Source organism: Mixophyes fleayi, chromosome 1 (assembly GCF_038048845.1).
Source record: "Mixophyes fleayi isolate aMixFle1 chromosome 1, aMixFle1.hap1, whole genome shotgun sequence".
NCBI classification, from domain to species: Eukaryota; Metazoa; Chordata; class Amphibia; order Anura; family Limnodynastidae; genus Mixophyes; species Mixophyes fleayi.
The window spans coordinates 440,974,528-440,996,618 of record NC_134402.1 but is presented as its reverse complement, the minus strand read 5'-3'; the positions used below and the strand labels follow the sequence as shown (position 1 = coordinate 440,996,618).

At 40.3% G+C, this 22,091-nt stretch overlaps 1 protein-coding gene across 4 annotated transcripts in view; it reads left to right on the top strand.

Annotated features, from left to right (window-relative positions):
- The window catches only part of RAB27B (RAB27B, member RAS oncogene family), a 187,217-nt gene that overhangs the window by 128,029 nt on the left and 37,097 nt on the right, over window positions 1-22,091 (top strand). The window contains exon 1 of one of the 4 annotated variants that reach the window (XM_075185420.1): window positions 4,230-4,353. The exons of the other annotated variants lie outside the window; for them this stretch is intronic. The gene's annotated coding sequence lies outside the window, so the exon portion shown is untranslated. Of the gene's footprint in view, window positions 1-4,229; window positions 4,354-22,091 lie in introns of those variants that run through there. 4 annotated transcript variants of the gene reach the window in all.

Below are 22,091 nucleotides of genomic sequence, written 5' to 3'. Positions count from 1 at the left end.
TGTTCTGAAATGGGAGGTTTGGGGTTAATCTACGAATCCAACCAAATGCGTCTCGGCTGGATATTGTCTCCAAAATTACTGCTCGTTTATGTCTTAAATAATAAGATTAAGGTGAGTTCAGGACTGTCTTTATTACCCGAGTCATCGTTCAGTTGCTTTTATGACATTGGTAGAAGTGCGCTATCCCATTTTAAATGTCTCCTCCTGCAACAGAAGAACTTGTGCATGATTGTGTGCACAGAATGAGGCACGTAAGTGCCTCTACCTCTCAGTCATGTAGAACGCCCCAAGCTCCTTCCATTACAGGACTTCAATTTTGCGCCCCCAACCCCCAGTAGTATTCCCTCTTTTGGCTCATTAGACTGTGAGCTCTGTGTATTATTTGGTGAATTTTTGCAAAAAGATGTCGAGAGCCTTAGGGGTATATTTACTAAACTGTGGGATTGATAAAGTGGAGATGTTGCCTATAGCAACCAATCAGAGTCTAGCTGTCATTTTGTAGAATGTACTAAATAAATGATAGCTAGAATCTGTTTAGTTGCTATAGGCAACATCTCCACTTTTTCAAACCCGCAGTTTAGTAAATATACCCCTTAGTGTTTCTTTATGTACAATATAGCCCAAGATCAAGTAAGACACTATAAACCTTATTTACTAAGAGCTCTCGAGGTGCTCCACAGAACACTATGATTTTTGCATCCACGAGCATGACAGGTCAACCCCAGCGCTCCTCAAGTTGCACTCTAATCTCCGCTCCTGGGAGAGGTGGAAAAATTGAAAGTGGAGCACTGTGCAAAAATGTAAACCTCAAATTCTCCTAAAATATTGCTCAGGTTAGCCTCATTAATGGCTTAAATAAATCATGACAGTGGGGACATTTTTATTACATGTGGCAGATTTGTGTGCGTGAGGAATTTTATTGCGTTGTTCAGAGTATGACTACAAATAAGTTTCTCTGTCAAGGGGCAACATAGAGGAACAAAAATGGGTCATATTAAAAGTATAGAACATCCCCGAAGACCTCCAGTTCTGAAGATATATTTGTCTTTTTATTAATCCCACTCCAAAAAATGAAATCTAGTCTCACCAGTGGGCATACTTGCCAAGTCTCCAGGAATGTCCAGGAGGCTCCCGAATTCCAGGTAGGTCTCCTGGGAAAGCAGGCCATTCTCCCACTTCCTGCTTCCTAGTAAAGTGGGAGGGGCACAGGCCTTGATGACGCGTTTCGCCATGAATTGTCATTTTGGGCCTGCCCCCACCACAAAATGATGCAACTAATTACACCACGTCTCCCCTTCACACCTGCCCTCTAGGCCTCCATTCAACTTGTACAAACTTCTCTTCTGCTTAGCACGCCTAAGCATTTTGGCAGAAATCTAGTACTTACACAAATTAAATAGTACAGCAGGGCCAAAGCTGATACTGCAGTGCACTTTGCACTTCGCAGATACCCTCCATTGAGTGTTGTTTCCTTACATTGCTCTAAACTAAAACCATATACACCAATAATACATTTGTGTTTTTATGCCTACGCATCACAGATGGAAGCTACTTACAGATAGGTTGAAGGGATTTTACTGCAGACTTGCACCTTTAAGCTATGCCTGTAAGTGACCCTCGCTGACGATGAACATGCTCTGAGTCAGTAGCCAGTTTAGGGGGTTTTCAGTTTCCTGGATATCCCCCAAATTAAGAAATATTGTCTAAAATATTTTTGTAAAGGGGGGAGAGCAGCAGGCTTGTAACCACCAGGTGGCAGGGTCCATACATTCAAACTATTTATTGTAAAGTTAGGTTTAATGACCAGTATTATAAAGAGTGCTACCTTCATATAACTTTCATGTAATATTTTATATGCTCTCCTGCAAGTTTTACTGAATCTCAGAGTTGTTGATATCTGCCCTTGGATATGACACTGCTCAGATTTGGTTTATGCATTGAATACAATTATATCCTCAGAGCAGTACTGTGTCATAATAGCAACAAGTACAAACAATCCCTCTGGATGATATAAAGGCCAAGGTGGAAAGCACAGACGGAAGCCAGAAAGGTGAAGAAGTATATGTTGTAAAAGTTGCACGAGTGCAAGAGCATCAAGACAGTAGATTAAAGTCACCTGAAAGCTCCTTTTAATATTGATTCTTTGGATTCACAATGCAGTGACTTGTTTTATTGTACTTCTTATGAACAGGTGACTTAGTTTGGCACTTCAAAAGCCAACACCTTTCACAATTTAGACATAGCTCAACTAGTAACTTTGTTATGGGTACATATGTAATTATTTCCTATAATTCTACCCGCATGTGAGATTTCATTACAGCTCGTACATAACATAGTAACTAAGAATAATACAGAAGTGGTGAGGATATCCACGCCCTTCTATGTTGCATTTTGAGGATTCCGATCCGACCTGCTTGTCTGCTTTACTCTTAGGGCACTCGTTTCATTTCGCTAAAGGCTAATCTGCAGTATTTTTTTTTTCCCTCTTTCAGAAACACGGTGATAAATTCTAGAGGGGTATAAATACCTAGCATTGTTTCCTTTTGAAAGACAACATTTTTTGACTGCCTGGATCACCACTTTGCATTGCTCCAGCCAATTCCACTAACATTATGTTCTAGTATTTTGCAACGGGTTGAAATTTCTGCGTGTAGCGAATTCTGCTTTTCACACTATCAACAAAAAGTTCATCAATATTTCCTGCTGTGCATTTTCGTGCAGCAATTTTTTTAATTTTTATTTTTTAATTAATTTTAACTTTTTTAATTTAAATTTGAAAATGTGGTTCTTTTTAATGACTTGTCCACAAATAAACAATAATGATGTTTACTAAACTGACTACTTCTACTAAGTAGCAATAGTAAAAGGCATAGTAATTAATAGAACAGCACGGGTGTATATGGGAAAAATAATGCATAGGGAACGGCAAAGGAGGTATTGTAACCCTTAGCAACCATAGCATCAGATTCTATCATTGTTCTAGCTCAGTCTAGAAAATGAAAACAATTGTGTGATTCATTGCAACACCTTTTTTTGGAGATTTACCTGGTGCGCCAGTTTTATGCTTGTCCCCAAATTTTTTGGGCTCAGAGAGCATCATGTGGCTGGAGACTAATTAGCATATCGGTCCACATCTTTGGTACTGATTGATAGGTTAAGAATCCCACTATCATCACCATTTATTTATATAGCGCCACTAATTCCGCAGTGCTGTACAGAGAACTCATTCACATCAGTTCCTGCCCCATTGGGGCTTACAGTCTAAATTCCCTACCACACACACAGAGATAGAGACTAGGGTCAATTTTGATAGCAGCCAATTAACCTACCAGTATGTTTTTTGGAGTGTGGGAGGAAACCGGAGCACCCGGAGGAAACCCACACAAACACAGGGAGAACATACAAACTCCACACAGATAAGGCCATGGCCGGGAATTGAACTCATGACCCCAGTGCTGTGAGGCAGAAGTGCTAACCCCTACGCCACTGTGCTGCCTACGGAGTATAATGAGAGTAATCCAAATCTACCCTTTCTGATAGCTTTTTTTTTTTTTTTATCCGCAAATAAAATAAAATGATCTCATATTAACCAATGTATATTTTTAACATTTAAAATCTCATTCCTTTTTTTTTTTGTTGTTGTTGCTTTACGTGGCATTATTATGTAGCATTTTATATTAGTTAGAGGTCTTTATTATTTTCAGATTGGAAATTCTTCACAGTGTAGAATGTATTTATTGCATTTATCACCCTATTTAATTTTTTTCCCACGTCAGTTAAGCCTCCCTGTGTTTCCTTTTAAAAAAGACATAAAAGTAGGTAACTCATTAAGAATTTATTCTGTGTGGTTACAATGTAATCCTTGTGCATCAGCTGTTATATATATATATATATATATTTTTTCCCCCTACGGCTTGTATGTTGTGGTGTGGAGATATTTTTACACACGTTTGTGTGGGCCAGTATTACACACTCCCATATGTCTGTTTGTGGGGACTGTGCTGTCTGTGATTTAATACGTTAAGATCTGTTGCTTTTGGGGGTTTTGCGTCAGGATAACCTTTGTGAGAATCCCCAGCAGCTCCCTAGATAAAGGACACAAAGTTACTGCGTGGGCTTTGGGAGTCGGAGCAGAGTGTGTATTTTGTTGTAATGTGGTTGAGTCACAAGAAAAGATTTGCCTGAGGTGAGTTCCTCATATCCGTGTGGAGACAGCAAGGCAACGCCTTCCCCTCACACACACACTCTGCTGGGAGAGAAGGCTCCACACTGTGTGTGTGATTAGCCACAAGGGTGCTGCTGTGACATACAGGACGGCAGCGCTGCAGGACGGAGGTACAGACACTGCAAAGTGTAAGTTTATTAAACATTTCCCCCCTTCTTTGCAGCAGAGATTGTATCAGGGGAGTTGTCTGTGTGACTGGGATACAGCAGAGATCTTGTGTCAGGTGACCACACAGAAAGCTCCTTTTTAAACAGGATCCTTCCACTGGGAAAAAGTTTGCAGCGTGGAATGGTTATTTAACACATGTTACAGATCCACGGTGAGACCTGTCAGTCACAGACAGGCCTCGGTTATATATATATATCACACGAGTGGAAGCTTGTCTTTTGAATTAGGCAGACAGTGTTGTGAGATGGTATCAGTCAGTTTGGTGGAGCATATGACATTGGCTCCCCTGGGGCACGGTCTGAGCAGCTGTTATGAAGCAGCTGGCAGTGCCCACGTTGCTTATTATTACGTGCCCAGCGCACGGGAGGCAAATAGATGCAGATAAGACGCCGTGACCAAACACGAGAAGATTGCCAGACACCTTTTTAATGTTTAATCAACTAGTCAGAAGAGAGGTCTTGCCATACTCATGTAATATTTTCATTCAATGGCAGAACTTTCATTCTCTGCATATTGGTCATTCTGATCTTAATGCAGTCATTGTAAGTAACTTGTAGAGTCTGCTCACCAGATGTATTTTATTGTACTGATACTGCATTGATCGCTGGAGCTCTAGAAGGCGTATTTGGGGCGACCTTCCGCAGTCTTGCGCAGGGCCATCTTAACAACATTGTGGGCCCCCGGGCAAAGCAGTGCACCAGGGCCCCTACCTGTGTGTGTGTGTGTGTGTGTGTATGTATATATATATATATATATATATATATATATATATATATATATATATATATATATAAATTATAAAATCACTTTTTTTAAATGTACTCGCTCAGTGACCCTTGAGGTTTTTTTTGCAGGATTATTTATTCTAATTAAGAGCCCTGCCTATGGGGCCCCCATTCCCGTAGGGGCCCCCGGGCACCTGCCCATCGTGCCCAATGGAAAAGATGGCCCTGGTCTTGCGCAGCAGCACCGAAAAGTTTTCTGCGGGTGCCTATATGTTTGTGGTACGTGCCCAAGACATGTAATGAGGGCATCAGTCTAGGCTGGTTTCTGATTTCTACATCCTTTTATCCAACTGTATTTCGATACTGTCATTAATATACAGGTTTACTTTAAATACAGGTTTTGCTTTCAATACTGTTTGACCTTAAATATTAGATTTGTAGCAAAATGTTCTACACAGCGTTTTTCAATATTACTTGAAAATTTCTCTATTGCAGTTTAAGTTTATAGATGAAAACGCTTTGTTATGTATTCCCGGCGAGGTAGATGCTGAGATTGGTGCAGGTTGGACTTGATTGGCGCTGAGACGCGTGGGTTTATGGAGTGAGACAACAGGTAGTTGGGCGGAGTGAGGGTGTTATTTCCACAGTACAGAGTAAGTTTAGAAATAGACTCTTGCAGTGCGAGATTGTTGAAATGAAGTAAAGGGGTAAGAGGGTGCATCTTTAGAGGCATTGTGCGCTGTGTAGAGCGGCCTACAGCAACTTCCACTTCTCCTAAATGACTGACAGTCTTTGGATCTTGTCTTGTAATTTTCATGGGACCTGTTCTGTGGCTCCACGTTGCAATTCGGCACATTCCCAAACCCCCTCCAAATAATGTAATGAGATGCATTCTACACACAAACTTCCCACGTGTAACAAAGACCGTCCCCATGTTCTCTCATACATTTATTTTAAACCATTGTTTTGTAAATGAAAGGAAACATGGCTAAACCAAGCATTTTTTTTACGAGACAAATGGAATGTCTCATGTTATAGAGAGGGTTGGTGCTAAAGTGGTAGGAGGGTGGACTTTGATGGAATGTTGACACCTGTGCATAGTACATTTCTGGAGATTTTTCCTTCTCTCTGCACATCTATGGGCACTTCTGTGTGTCAGAGGTTTATATCTGTAGTGAAGGACCGTCCTGGTCCACTATCAAGGTGTTTTGTGTTGGGTTTCGTATGACCTCTGCTGTTTTTTGCTGGTGTGTGTATAAGTTGAAATGTAAGAGAGTTTGTAGCTAGATTAAATTGGCCAGACTTTGTGGTGCCAATATCATATCAACAAATCAAACTTTAACTGTAACAGAACTGATCATTGGCCTTTGTGTGTGCACATCAGATAATAGGTAACATTACCAAACAACTGGATCTATGGCATCATGGCCTTTTATGTGTGTGGTCACATTGGCCATGGATAGAGGCAGATGCAATTTGCACTTCATGTATAGATCTTATCTGTATCTTATAGAGTCAGTATTACAGAGTTAGACATTTTGTACTAATATCCATGACAACGCAGCTTGTCGATGCTCTAGGAAGCTGCCTCTGGAATCTAGAGTATAACTGTGACATCACTGGCTTCTAGTGATCTGATAGGCTGCATTATCTTGACAATTGTTACAGGCTACAAAAAAAATGGCTCCCTCCGTTGTTTGTAGGCCACAGTTCTCCCTTGCTTAAGCAGTATAAGGTACTATATATAACTCTGCCATGCATTGATTAAATGGTTCTTGCAGTTCATTACAACTATAGTGATCTATTGCCGTAGTCGTTTATTCACATCATCGTACACTTTGCCCCTCCCACTTTATTTTGTGAATTGCATCATTAAGCCCCACCCACATTTCCTTTTCATACCTGGCCTCTGATAGTATGTCTGTGGTTACCCGCTATCTATGTATACAGTACTCCTGGACTACAGTGTGAATTACCAGGCTGTTCCTTGTGTTTAGTCGTGCTGACAATGTGTTCATTTTGATAAATATTTAAAATTGTTATAGATTGCCCCCGAATGGACCCATGTGTAGGCAATTAAAAAAAAAAAACAAGCGTTGTCCATTGATGTAGACTGTACATTGGTCAGTCATTCAGAAGGAAGAGCTCCGCTGTGTTTTGTAACCCCTCTAGTGAATGGGGTCATCAGGTCAGCCATTTAAACCTACCTGACATATATAAATATACATGGCTGCATTGTAATTAGTACTTAGTGATGGCTGGAGGCATGGAACATGGATCTGCACTAATTGGGATAATACATTTCACGTGCCCAGTGAACTCGGCAGCCCTTGTTATGGTCTACGTTTGTCTTCAAGGGGTTTCCACTTTTTAAATATGATTTTCTTAATCACTTACCAGTAATTAGTAAAAAAGTACCTTTATAAATAGCCTAGCCTCTGCTGGTGGCCATCGCCGCTGCACAACTTTCCGTAGCGGTGTAGATCCAACAGTCTTTCAAACAGAGATGTAGCGGATATATCGCTTTTGCTGTAACGGCGTGCCTTAGGCTGGGTACACACTACAGGGTTTTCAGATCGATCGAACGATAAATGATCGCTTGGCTCGATATCGCATTAGTTTGTACTCTGCGACGATTAACTATTATCGTTCCAAAGCTCATTGTATGGTTTCAATTGATTTTTAAACCGAACTAAAAATGGCGTTCAACGATGGAACGATGTTGTTCCAACTCTGCAGTGTGTACGCACACAGGACCGGCAGTGTCCATACATCTCTATGCAGTGTACAGAGTCACCATCCTTTCAGCAGATGGTTATGACAGATGAAGAGCACAGATCTGAAGGTAAATCAATCGTGTACAGTGTGTACACAGGAATCGACATGCTGATCGGGACTTTCAGTCATTAGTAAAATCATTAACAATATCGCGACGGGAGCTAGTCTGTACCCAGCCTTAGTGATGTCACTTATTCCTAGTGTATTGATCACCTGCATTCTTGTCTTTTATAGGTTCAGTCCACATCTGTATGTGTAGGCGATTCATACGGGTAGGGATAAAACAAATGACAAGAGCTACTGTAACAAATGACTAATACTAGCAGCATTTTACTGTGTCTGTTCATTAATTTAACACATGCTTAGGCAACTTGTGGTGCTGTAAATGTTGTGGCACTAGAAATCCCAGCATCTCCTGTCAGCTAGCGCGTGCTGGCACTACTAGTTCCATAGCACCCAATGTGCCATAAAGTTGCCAAAATGCACAATGTAATATTCCCAATAGCTTGAAGGATCATCTCTCATCTCTCTCTATCACCATTGCAGAGCTAGTTAATACCGCTTTATAGTGTCTGGAGAAAAATTTAACTCCACCTCAGATCGTTATCTTGTGCATATTGGAATATGTCTAATTACTGCAGTCATTGTGTCTGTCAAAAACTACCATTCGTTAAAATGCTTTAGGTTCAAATCTGTCCCTTAGCATCTCATAAAATGAGCATGACTGGCCACTGGTGCAAATCATCATCATCATCTATTTATATAGTGCCACTAACTCCGCAGCGCTGTACAGAGAACTCATTCACATCAGTCCCTGCCCCATTGGAGCTTACAGTCTAAATCCCCTAACATACACACACCGAGAGAGACTAAGGGCAATTTAATAGCAGCCAATTAACCTACCGGTATGTTTTTGGAGTGTGGGAGGAAACCCACGCATAACTGGGAGAACTTACAAACTCCACACAGATAGCAACTCAATGGTCGGGAATCAAAATCATGACCCCAGTGCTGTGAGGCAGAAGTGCTAACCACTAAGCCGTCGTGCTGCCCATAATATTTTTTTCACTTTTACAATGAACGATTAGTTATATATAAACGATTAGAAATATTTGCTATTACGACACATAGATAGGCTTAGGAAGCTTTCCTGGAGACCTCAGGTGAAGGCTACCGCCAGCAGTACCAGGCTGGCGGCTTGTTGGTAATTACGATAAATCCCTAAATCCAGCAATAACTTTTTTCTCCTATTGATAAATAGACCCTTTACGAATGAACGATTTCTTCCAACGTTGTTGCATGTTTTTTATGCATAGTCCCAAACATCTTCATTTCGAGAACTGTTATAAACGGTGTCCACCAACAGCGCCCGTTCATATTATCGGTTGATTCAGATGTTTTAAATCTGATTGTATCTAAGCTATTGTCACACACACCTTGACATTTTCCTACGTTTACATTGAAAAGATCAGCTCTTACGAACACATTTTAATGTGCTTAAGAGGTGTGCGGTGGTGAAGTTAGATCAGGTCATCGGTGTCGATCGTTACCTTGTACAGAAGATGGTTATTGATTGGCAAGAATGCAGCTGGGCTTTGTATTGTCCTCTTAAAGTCCTGACAGACCAATTCATCCCAATTCCAGACTTGGCTCCTAGGGTATTATTGTTAATCTTCTGATGAGCCACCTGCGCTCAAGCAGTTATCTCCTTAACATGTCAGAGATAAAACTCTCCCAAAGGACTCCGTTATTTAAGGAATAGTACGAGTGGCATTTCAGATAGTTTTTTATGTATATTTGCACAACAAATGGTTTCCACAGCAACATAGTTATTGTTTGTATACTACTCTGTGTAAATCCGTGTAGCGGTCATATCTTTCCTTATTTGCTGTAATACACAGTGTCTTATTGTTTGTTCATTAAATTAAAATCAACCTGACGACTCATGGATATATGCAGTATATAGGACGTTAGTGTTACTGTACGGGGGGAGGGTTACATGTTGTACAGTAAGGGACTATTGCGCAAAAGTTTTTTTTATATTGCATTTTGTCTATTTTTGTTTTTAGTGATTGTGAGAAAAGGGATTTTTTTAGCGAACAAACACTATGCCCATTATAAAGTATAGATCTTATGCGCAAGATTTTCTCCCAAGAATTCTTAAACAGTGGGGATAAAGCTGAAATATGCTTGAATCTCGGTGTAATCCACATATCAACATAAGTATATGTTTACATAGCTATACTCTGTTTTTAAAAAAATCACTTATATATAGCCCAATTATTCTGTTGAGTATAGTTTAACAATAAAGTAAATAGATGTTATTGTATATATGTACAATGAATTTTAATTAACTTATTAATGTATTTCTAAAGGATTAATGATGAATTTATTAAAATGATTTATTTAATTTAATCATTAACAAAATTGAAGTGTCTTGAGTTCTAAAACCTTTACAAAGACCTTATTTCCATCCTGTGTCTGCCCCAAAACATATGTAGCCAATCGGTTGCTAAGCTGAATTTCCTTCCCGTGCAATGTTTTCATCAGACCTCAGACTTTACCCACGAGGTCGACTAAAAGAATGCAATTGTACCTAATTAAATAGTCCCATAACAGGGCCACAATATTCACAGATCCAATACAACTAATTGGTTAATACTTCTGCCTTACAGCACGGGTCAGGAGTTCAATTCCTGACCATGGCCTTATCTGTGTGGAGTTTGTATGTTCTCGCCATGTTTGCGTGGGTTTCCTCCAGGTGCTCCGGTTTCCTCCCACACTCCAAACACATACTGGTAGGTTAATTGGCTGCTATCAATTTTTTTTTTTTACCCTATTCTGTCTCTCTATCTCTGTGTGTGTGTTAGGGAATTTAGACTGTAAGCTCCAATGGGGCAGGGACTGATGTGAATGAGTTCTCTGTACAGCGCTGCGGAATCAGTGGCGCTATATATATATATATAAATGGTGATGATGATGATTACTCAACTCTTAGGACATCTCTGAAATATTTTGGCCAATGTGTGTTCGTTACATTGACTACTAGCCAAGAGATATTTAGTTATTATAGAAATAGAAGTGTATAAACAGACACTTTAGTAACTAACTTTCTAAGTCCTTTTTAATCTAAAATAGCAGAAATCATCTTTCACGTTTATATCACAGAATCTCCAGCCAATTGGAGTTCACCAAAGAAATGCAAGCTTAGTTTTTAACCAATGACCGTGCTCGTCTGTAGCAGCGGAGCCAGAGAGTAAAAGCGCTGACGGGAGGCTGCATTGTGGCCCCAGAGCCAGCGGAGTACTCGGGGACATGGGGTTATGTTCTGCGTACACATTATGATCTACAGTTGGGTCCAAGATACACAGAGTTTTCTTTTTTTGCCTTAACGTACCAGTTAAGTATTGTCATCTTCACTGTATTTAATCTGTATCCGAGCACACCTGGTAAGTATTCACATTTATTCACCACTGATTGATAAATCCCCCCTAATATCGCACATTAGAAGAAACCGTGAGACAAATAGATTGCCACGAAACAGATATTTTCAGTAATTTTCTTGGCAGAGGTGATAGATATCTGTATACAGAATCATCAGTAAAACATGATGAGGTTACTTTGTCAGAGATAGATGAATGCACCAGGTAGAGGACGGCAAAACATTTATACTAGAAGTTTTAAAACCACAGTTTTCAAGAAAGGAACCTTAATAATAGAGGTTTTAGGGGTCTGTTTATGAAATGGATGGGGCGTCTCCCAATTCTTTGAGGCGGTGGCCCCCGTTGGTGAGCTGTTTTTCCTACTTGAACCGCCGGAATCCTCTTTTCGAGTTAGTCATCTCAGGTTGGCTTGGATAACGCTAGGAAGAGATGTTCCTCAGGCTTACCAGCTTTCTCTTGCACCACTCTGGGGGGTGAAGGGCAAGAGCGTAGGGGGTCCAGGCGCCGCCAATCATGTAATTTTGCCCATTTTTCTCGCCATGAATGCACCCATCTCATCCTCTTCACCAGGACCCAGCAGTTGGCAATTGGTCATAGATGGTGTCCCATGGTAATATGTGACCCAATAGCTTTCCGATCACATCCAGTCCTGTGAGGTCCTTAGTTGATGACTCCCTCACACATGAATTCCAGCATCACGTTAGCAAGCTGAGCACTTAGATGTATGGACATTTATGTGTTCATCCAGTGCAGAGACAATAATGGGTTCTATCGGCAATAGAAGACTAAAGGAAAACTATTCAGTAACTTTTTAAAATGTACCAAAATTCTCATTAGTTTTAAGATTTTTAATTTAACAAAGATATCAAAATGCAGTTGAGGTGTGAAACCCCCTTTATAGATTAAAACAGCTGTTAAACATCTCTACAGCATAAGACCATGTACACACGGGGGGTGAAAAGCAACGTCGGTTAAAAACCAAAACCTTGTACTTTTTGTCTTTGCTTATAACAGAGCGTTCTACTAATCCTCCGAGCCTCCCCGCTACATAGTGTGCTACTTACTGAGTACTAATGCTGGGGAGCGCAGCAGGTCATGTCAGAATTGAAGCATAACAAGCCTATGTGACAATCAGTGTGTGTATTGGTCCTTTCACTTCCATTATTATTTTTACACTATTAAAATTAAAGGGCATTTAGAAGCTCTACTCCTGATTTCTGTGCCTGTGTGTGCAAGGCTTTAAGGGTTAACTGTCTTACCAAGAGCTGCAATATTCTGCCAGCTAAGTAAAATATAACCGGTAGTAGTGGCTGCCTGGCAGACTTCTATCATACTGAATGGGACAGGAAAGGGAGTATAAGAATACTGTTATCAATCCCACTTGATGCAGGTCCGTTGATTGTTAGTAATGACAGTTATACATGCTTATTTATACACCAGAAGACGGTGATATAAGCTATAGTGCCTCATGCCTCAATGATAGCATGTTCTAGTGCCACACGCCTCTGAGATAGCATGTTATAGTGCCTTATGCCTCAGTGATATCATCTTATAGTGCCTCAGTGATAGCATGTTATAGTGCATAATACCTCTGTGATATTATGTTATAGTGCCTCATGCCTCAGTGACATCTTATAGTGCCTCAATGATAGATCCTAATATATTACTGGGCTACATATTCTGAGTATTGGTTTAGGCCACAATATTCCTACCTCTGCTGTGTGTGAGGAGACGGCTATGTGATACCTTTTGTACAAAAAAATCTTATTTTTGCTTAATTTTGGCCAATAGAATATATTTTTTAACACGCTCCGTTATTATTGCGTAAATAACCAATACCATTTCCAGTTACACATTTTCATCTGTTCCACAATTCATTTAGTTTTTCATTCGTACTCCTATATCAGTTTTCGTAAATTGCTTTTACTTAACCCATTTTAGGGTTCACTAGAAACAAAACATTCTACTCATGACACATAACGAAGAAATGACATGATTAAAAATATGCAAATAAGCGTGGGGTGGGGGGGTAATTATTTGATACATTTACATTTTGGCTTTCCTTTTCCCAGGATCGTTCCTCGTTATTAATCATCTCACGATTTCGATCTATATAAAGCACACCCTGGCATTGGTCTCCCACTTATTACAATTAATAGATAAGCCCCAATCTGCTGTGTGTGTTACACAAATGTCTCCAGCTGTCGTATTAATTCCCCAGAATCAGCAGAGTGACTGTCTTGGGATATAAATCACCATTTCTGATGTCAGACTTAGAAGGGATGCGAAATTCAACGTTCGTTTTCTTACATTCATTCACCATTTAATGTTAAAATTTAGCAGACTTACCGACAGATGGATCATAAAAAAAAAAACAAACTTCTATTAATAACCAAAAATTTATTTTAACATGGAAATGTCGTAGACAGTAGTCTATCCATCATATATTTTGCTGTGGGCTGTGTATTTCATAATTGATGGAGCTTTTGGAGAAACAGATGAGTTTTGGTAACATTCTAATACTACCTATTGATTGCAAAGTGACAGAATGCAGCTGCTACAGACATTCCGTCTGTGCTGATGTGTGAATCCTTCAAGTTCAAGGATTCCAGCCAGCACTGGCAAGAGAATTAACCGTTAAAATGGCGCAGGGGCGGGAAGGAAAGAGTATCTTATGTCCCGACCCCCTGCTGTTCTGTTAATTGCAACAAGGAGATTACTATGAAATTCCCTCTTTTTGACATTTTTTTAGGAGCCAGGAGAAATTAGTGCAACATCCAGGAAAGGATAAAATAAGGGAAAGTCTAAAAAAACATCCCAGACTTATAGAAGAATAAGGGAACACACACCAGGAATTTGGCGAGTGTCCACATTGTTTTATCTTTTGGGCAACCTTGCCCACTCTGATACTCTGTTTCCTGGGCGTTGCAAAACAAAACCGCAGTCCCACTGTCCAAGCCTTTAGTGGTCACCTGAACACTGCCAATAAACTGCAGTTATTACATAGAGAAGAAACAAGAGAAGAAACAAGGATCATCATCATTTATTTATATAGCGCCACCAATTCTGCAGCGCTGTACAGAGAACTCATTCACATCAGTCCCTGCCCCATTGGAGCTTACAGTCTAAATTCCCTAATATAGACACACACTCAGACACAGACAGAGAGGGAGACAGACCGGGAGAGACTAGGGTCAATTTTGATAGCAGCCAATTAACCTACCAGTATGTTTTTGGAGTGTGGGAGGAAACCGGAGCACCGGGAGGAAACCCACGCAAACACGGGGAGAACATACAAACTCCACACAGATAAGGCCATGGTCGGGAATCTAACTCATGACCACACTGCTGTGAGGCAGAAGTGCTAACCACTAGGCCACTGATCGGAGGGATGATTGGACTGGAGAGAGAGGAATATTGGTATCTTCTGGGGATTATTACATTTCAGGATGTAGATAAGTGTTCCCAAAAAGCCCTATTGAAATAATCTTCACTGGTAAACAACTGTAATCGGGAATTTTACGCAGTTTGGGAACTTTGGCAAATATATACACCCTCCTTAGCTCCCTTATCTTGCAATAACCAACAGCTATTCAATACCCAACACAAGGTTCAGCTGCTTCCTGCATGAAGAGCCTCTGCAGTATTTTTGTATGATCGTTTGTGAGATGGGTGGAATATTATCTAGAATAATAGCATACTTGTAGGCCTAGTGCTATTGAACAAACAGCCTGCGAATAAAATAATTTGTTGACTTCTAGTAATAACTGTCTTTTCCCTTAATTCAGACACCTATAATGTCTATGACACGTTGTTTATTTGTTTTTACTTTTAACGTCAAAGTACATTTAAGAGGCTGTAAGAACGCTCACTAAAAGCTTGTAATCAGCGCTCGTGCGTACAAGGCCTTAGGGAGTTGGTAGATGTAGGAAGTGGCATTTTACATTTGCCTAGTTGTAGGTCTATGTTTATAGTTGAACTAAAATCTGAAGTGTTAATGGATTCGTTAATTGTACAGTAAATTACTCTGCCGGAACCACTTGACAGTAGTATGGTATCTGGATATTATTTTGCAAAATGTATTGGATTTTTTCTGTTGAGCATGTAATGCTTTCATATTGGCTATTAGGATTCTGCATTCTATATAACATACATATATAACATACACACATACATACAGTCTGCCCAGCCACAAGCCCATTTTGCAAAGACCATGCCCCAAAATCTTCAAGCCTCTCACCTTTTAACCACCAAGTGGTCTGTCTGGACAGTAGGGGGGATATAATGTAAGTTTTCTTAGTAGTTGTCTCTCATTGTTGTTTTTGCTCTATTAGGAATGTTGCTGAATCTGCCTCCTCATTCCCTGGGACACATAGGAAATAGCAAGGGATGCATGTGATTGGATGTGAGCTGGAGAATGTGTCACGTGATTTGCTGACTGGCTCACATCCAATCACGCGCCAGTCTCTTCTGCTCCAGCTGTCGCCTGTTGTAAATTTCTGAAGTGTGTCCCAGAAAATTTGGCTGTTCTTCAAAGGTGACACAACCTGTTTAAAGAAAGACTTGAAAAAATGAAGCTTTCAGGCTCTCTAGTAATTGTATTCTTCTGACTCATACAATGCTAAAACATGGTGCACTTGTAGCCTACGAAATATGACAAAAATGTTAAAATGTAATTTTACCTTAGGTGTATAATTATCGTAGCATAGCTCAAACAAACAGTGATCTTGGGTTGTCTGTTTGATATACAGTTGTTGATCTTCATATTGACCTTGTGACATTTAATCTGAATAGTTTTTATTCATCAGTTCGCAGTCGGTGATATTTCTCAGTGGTATTCAGTCATGTTTCATCCCTGTATAGTACACGATTTGACGGCACGAGAACTTGTATGTACTTGAATCCATGCAGGAGAGAGTACTGTAATACATGTTAATGACCGTCTGCTAATTCAGTTGTGAGATCTGTTGTTACTTAATCGCATAAAAGGTCTGCAAAATACAAACTGACAGGGCAGCTGTTGTGTTGAGTCTAGACACCAGACACTTTGGGAACCAATTAAAGAGTTGGGGTAGCAGTATAAAGGCAAATTCTGCTGTCATTCTTTCAAGCTACCACATGCGGAGTGTAACCTGATGTTTTATACCCCCGGGAGAATTTTTTTTTTCATTTCTCAAATACCCTGCCCGAGTGGGTTGAGGTTCTCACTAGCAGAGGATGGGTTAAATAGCTTTGTCAAAAAGCAGAACAACAAACCTATGGACAAGAAATGGAACAAGGGATGTCTAAAAATAAACACATATAGAACAAAGGAATCTATTCACTGGAGGGACTTATTCATATAACTAGTATAGTCATTCATTAGCCAAAACAATAGAGTGAGTGATAGAGAACCCTTTGTGTCCAAAACTCAACACAAATATGAATGTGTAAGACCTTTAGGTGAACGTCTGGGTGCAGAAACTTGTCAGACACAGAATTCAAAATAGATTGAGGATGGGTAAGCGCATACTTACCTACTCTCTGGCAGTTTGCCGAATTTCGGGGGTAGGCAAGAATGGTTAAGGGTTGAATTTCCAATACAATATGAAAGGTGCTGGGTCAATTCATAACTATTACATTATTAAATATTCCCTGTAAATCGTAGGCGCTAAATAAATAAAGGTTAATAAATAAATTACCTGTAAAATTCGACTAGAATGGTCTTTTGGACATTTTTGACAAATGGTGCCATCTTGATATCCCTTGGAAAATCACCTAGTTTGAAATGATTTTCTGAGGGTAAAACACATTTATTTAAAAAAGAAAAAGCAAAAAAATGGAGCCACAAAAAAGTTTTACCTCTTCGGAAAAGTCCATAAAATAGACATTTCCTTGTTGTATGCAGTAATTATCTTTTTAATGCAACGCAAAGCCAAGTCACCAATGATGTCACTGGTACGGGGTGTGTGCCGCAGAGGGTAAAAATTCCTGCGCCCTCAGCCATTTAGCAATTTGACTTTCTTAATTGCTCATATTAGTAATAAATACAGGTCCTTGCTTGAAAAATTTCCCCACAGGAAGTAACTTACAAGGGCACAATACAAAAGCCAGCTTTGGCCCCATTATGCACCTCATGAGTAATATAGGGGTGTTTGCGGTGGAGTAGGCACTTGAACTGCCTAAGCGGAGGAATTGGGCAGTGTGGGACAGTGTCAAAAGCCTCACTAAAGTCTCGATAAGATACACCTATGCCCCCCCCCCACCCCCCCTTCATCTATTACTTTAGTCACACAGTCAAAAGGTCATTAAGATTTGTTTGACATGATGTCCCCCAAATATTATGGCTATAAACATATAAAAGTGAATTTGAAATAGAAACACTTCACACTAATGTGTGAGCCTTGACCGCTTGTAACGATTGTTTGACGAATATATTTAAAAGCATAAGAAGAACAAACAAAACCTACTGGTAAATCCATGCTGTTTGGGATCCTGTAAGTTACTGGATTTGAGATATTCTACAACTGTCTCTTTTAAGAGTGTTTCCATCAGTTTCCCTACTACTGATGTAAGGCTCACTGGTCTGTAGTTGCTGCCTCTTCCTTGCTTCCACTTTTGTGTAGTTGGACTACATTCGCTTCTTTCCAGTCCTCTGGAATTGCTCCTGTAGCTAGTGACTGGTTGAATAATTCTGTAATAAAAATCTTCACACACACAAAATCGCCACGTGCAATGAAGATTGTCACCACATGCTCATGATTAATATAAGCCATAATGTGGCTGAGCTCAGTAGTTTTGTTTGACTGAAAGGGCTGGTTGTAAAGTGTTCGGAGGTTGGACTTTAAAACGTGCTGAACAGACCATCCAGGCGGATTGGTGCACATCCGAGGACACTGCCACCCATCAGTTTGTGAGTGACCTCTGCGGTGTTCTATTTTAGAACTTTGCTATTCAGATATTGATTCTTCTAGATACATATGAGACAGACAAGTAGATATGAAATAATGTGGTAGATATTCTGGATTACTCCATCAATAAATAACATTAAACATAGCTTGTGGGGCTGTTTTAACATTTTTATTACATTAATCGCCCACATCATCTTTATGGCGGGCATTATCTCAGACAGTTATTAATGATTTTATTATTTACTTCAGACATAATAAGTTTTACTTTCTGGGCCAATCATGGATAAAACTCACCACACAGCCGATATTCCAGTAATGTAGTAATGACTGTAAACAGTACAGATGTTGATGCCAGATGCACTGTATAGGTGTGATTAATATTTACATTATAACTTATAGAATGAAGCATTTGCTATTAGTTGCACAGTAGTAATTTTACGTTATGAGGGTTCTTTATTTAACTCCACATCTGCTGCACCACTTTGCTCCCTGTGTCCTCCAGAATCAAATTCAAATTACTCACCCTTACCTACAAAGCCCTCAACAACACCACCCCTTCATACATCTCAAATCTCATATCAAAATACTCTCCCTCCCGCCCTCTTAGATCTACCTCTGACCTGCGCCTTGTCTCATCTCTTGTAACCACCTCTCACTCCCACCTACAAGACTTCTCCCGTGTTGCTCCTCACTTATGGAGTTCCCTACCACGCTCAATCAGACTTTCCCACAGCCTTCAAATCTTTAGATGCTCTATGAAAATCCATCTGTTTTTTAGAGGTGACCTTATCCCTGATAACACTATTCACACTAATACAACCTCACAGCTGTCCCAATCTCCACTCTGAGCCACACTCGCTCCTCTTGTTTCAGCTGTGCCCACTTCCCTTTAGAATGTAAGCTCTGTAATGAGCAGGGTCCTCCATACCCTTTGATTTCATGTCTCCATTCATTTTGTCTGTTCTTGCGTTACGTATGTACTTTTTTATGTATGTTCTTGTCTTCCCTACATACGGTGCTGCGGAGCACTGTGGTGCCTTATAAATCTACGGTGGTAATAACTGTTTACAGGCCTGTGTCAATATCTACTGTAGTAGGACTATTGTTGTTTTTTTGTGTTTTTATGAACTATTTGTAGCTTCAGTGTTGAGCTCATTCACATGAATGTGTTTAATGTTTTCAAATGAACACTGCATCTAACAGACCGTCATAGGATTTAATGAAGGGGTGAAATGCATAGTAACAGTAATGAAACATAATGAAATATGTTATTTTGGGAAAGGCCAACACAGCACTATAACTGAATAATATTCTTGTATTACTAAGTATTGACAGCAGCTAGTTCTCTTGTACTAGTATTGTGCCTAGCTTATAATATTATAGTGATGAATTCCACTAAGCATTCCATTGTTAGCCCTATACAGCGGTATGAACTAAAAAATGTTGCAGCCTATTATGGATATAAGTCAGATCACGTCTAATATTGTTCCTATTCAAAGAGAACTTGCAAACCTCTCTGATCATAGATCTAACTGTAGTTGGAGATAGTTTGCTGCCTATTTGCTTTCATTCATTCTCACTAGAGGAAGCAATAGACTGTTGTGTTATATATTCTAGGCTGAATGGGAAAGATCTCCTATCTGTCTCTTAAATGATTCCTGTTCCTTATTCATGCGATAAGGATTGATAACTATTTCTCACTTTTGCCGATGATTGATAAATGTGCCCCAAAGTGAAGTAACTGAGACTAAAGTGCACCCAGCGAGGATGCAACGCGCGTTTCGCTGGAGTGTGCTTTTTCAGGGCTCAGGTAACTGTGCAAGAAAGGGTCTGTAACCCATAGCAACCAGTTAGACATTTGCTTTAATTTGTTATGGTGTATTACAATATTCACAGAATCTGGTTGCTCTGGGTTACAGCACACTTCTGGTGCATATACCTGTGCACACACCTGCCTACTGTTGCGGAACACTTTGGAGGTCCCCAGGGCGGGATCTTGATGACGATGATTTGCATTATCAGGCTTTGCCAGGCAGGTCCTGAAATTGCGATTCACATCATCACGCCTCCCCAGCTGCTTGATCTCGGCATTGCGCATGGGGTGATTTCACGATGAAGCAAAATGCGTCGTCATTGACTTTCACCCTTCCATTCTTGCCTCTTGGACCTGCCCTCTGGGATCTCCGGGGAGTCCAGTAGGTTGGAAAGTTCTTAAATGACTCCACCTGCCCACCTTGTATTTGTATGTTATAGGCATTGCTGGTACCACAGCAGCTGAAGAGTCGCAGGTCGTCTACCTCTGCCCAAAGGCATGGAAACGGTTTCACACATTTCAAATAACCCTTTGGCAGCAGTGGCAATTGTGGAAGTTAAGCAAAATATTTTAATGATAAGTAATATTGTTAGTATGTGGTTGGCTGCACTCGCGTCTGTTTACATAGCACTATTTACAGCCAATCCTGTAGTGTCATGTTTTGTCATGTTCAGATTTAGTATAAAATAACTTTATTGAATTGTATTATAACAAACGATGGAGCTCTGTTGTAGAGCTGTGGATTGCATGCAATGCATATGGTTTCAACACTTTACAGCTCTCTGAGGTCAGTCCTATTTCCATACTATGTAGGGTGGAAACTTACATTATTATAGGAATTCATTTGGAATTGATGTGCTGTTGAGTGCCTCTGAAACGCTCCGTGAAGGCACTCCGTGGCGATGTATCTACCCATCAAACCTGTCCTTGTTACAAGAGAGATGCACAGGAAAATGAGTGGAGATTCCTTACCGCAACAGGGGATAATGTGACATCGCAGTTATGTCTGGCGGCACATCGCTTTCGCTTGATTCCCCTCCCAAGATGCGTTGCTAAAAGTTTCCAGTCCCTTCAATATAGTTGTGTATTTTTTTCTCCTTTTATCCCTAGTTAGTGTAGCTTCGAAATCTTCCTAAGGCTAGGGGGCATATTTAAGAAAGCACGGTAGTGCACTTACCGTGAAATTAAGGTCCCACAGTGTCCCCCGCATATGTATTAAAGGTGCATCGCAGCAGATATCATGGATATTGCTGCTTTGCACTACTCTTCGTTTTTGGGAGCAGTCACCATTCAAAAGTATGGTGACTGCTCCCAACCGCAATCTAACAAGTTCCGAAAAAACATTTTTTTTCGGAAACTTGTCATGATAATGTACGCCGGCTGAAGCTGAATTCTTCTCTTTTGTCTCTTCTGTCTTTACTCCTCCTGGCTCTTCTCTCTGCAATTTTAACAGAAAATGACAGACGTGATAACATAACGCCCGACATTCAATGCAAACGCAGCAGGGAGGAGGGGAAAAGGGTGGGAGCCGGATCGCCACTGCCGAGAAGGAGATTTAAAAACAAAATCTTCTCTCTTCCGGGCCCTGCATATGCCTGTCGGGTCCCTGGGCTTTTGCCCAGCATGGCCATGCGGAAAGACAGCCCTGTCCCACGATAATGTTTTATCGTACTAAAACACATTACATCTGCTGATTTTGGTTTATTAAATTTCATAAAAATCACGATCGATGATGGAACGATGTCGGGCAAATGTGGAAGTGTGTACGCACTCGCCACCAGTAGTGTAGGCAGATATCTGTAGAGTTTACAGAGTCGTCATATTTTCAGCAGATGAATCTGCATGATCATCGGGACTTTCTTTAGTTGGTGAAATCGTTACAGAAATTGCATCTGCAGTAAGATTTTATAGGTGTGTTCCCAGCTTAACTCTCCGTGCATTATCTCTACAGTTTGGGTCATTTACCGGGACTCGTTCTCTCCGGCTCTAAATATCAACATTGTTTTCTATTACTAAATCGTGGTTCTAGTAACTAGTGTTTCCTACTTC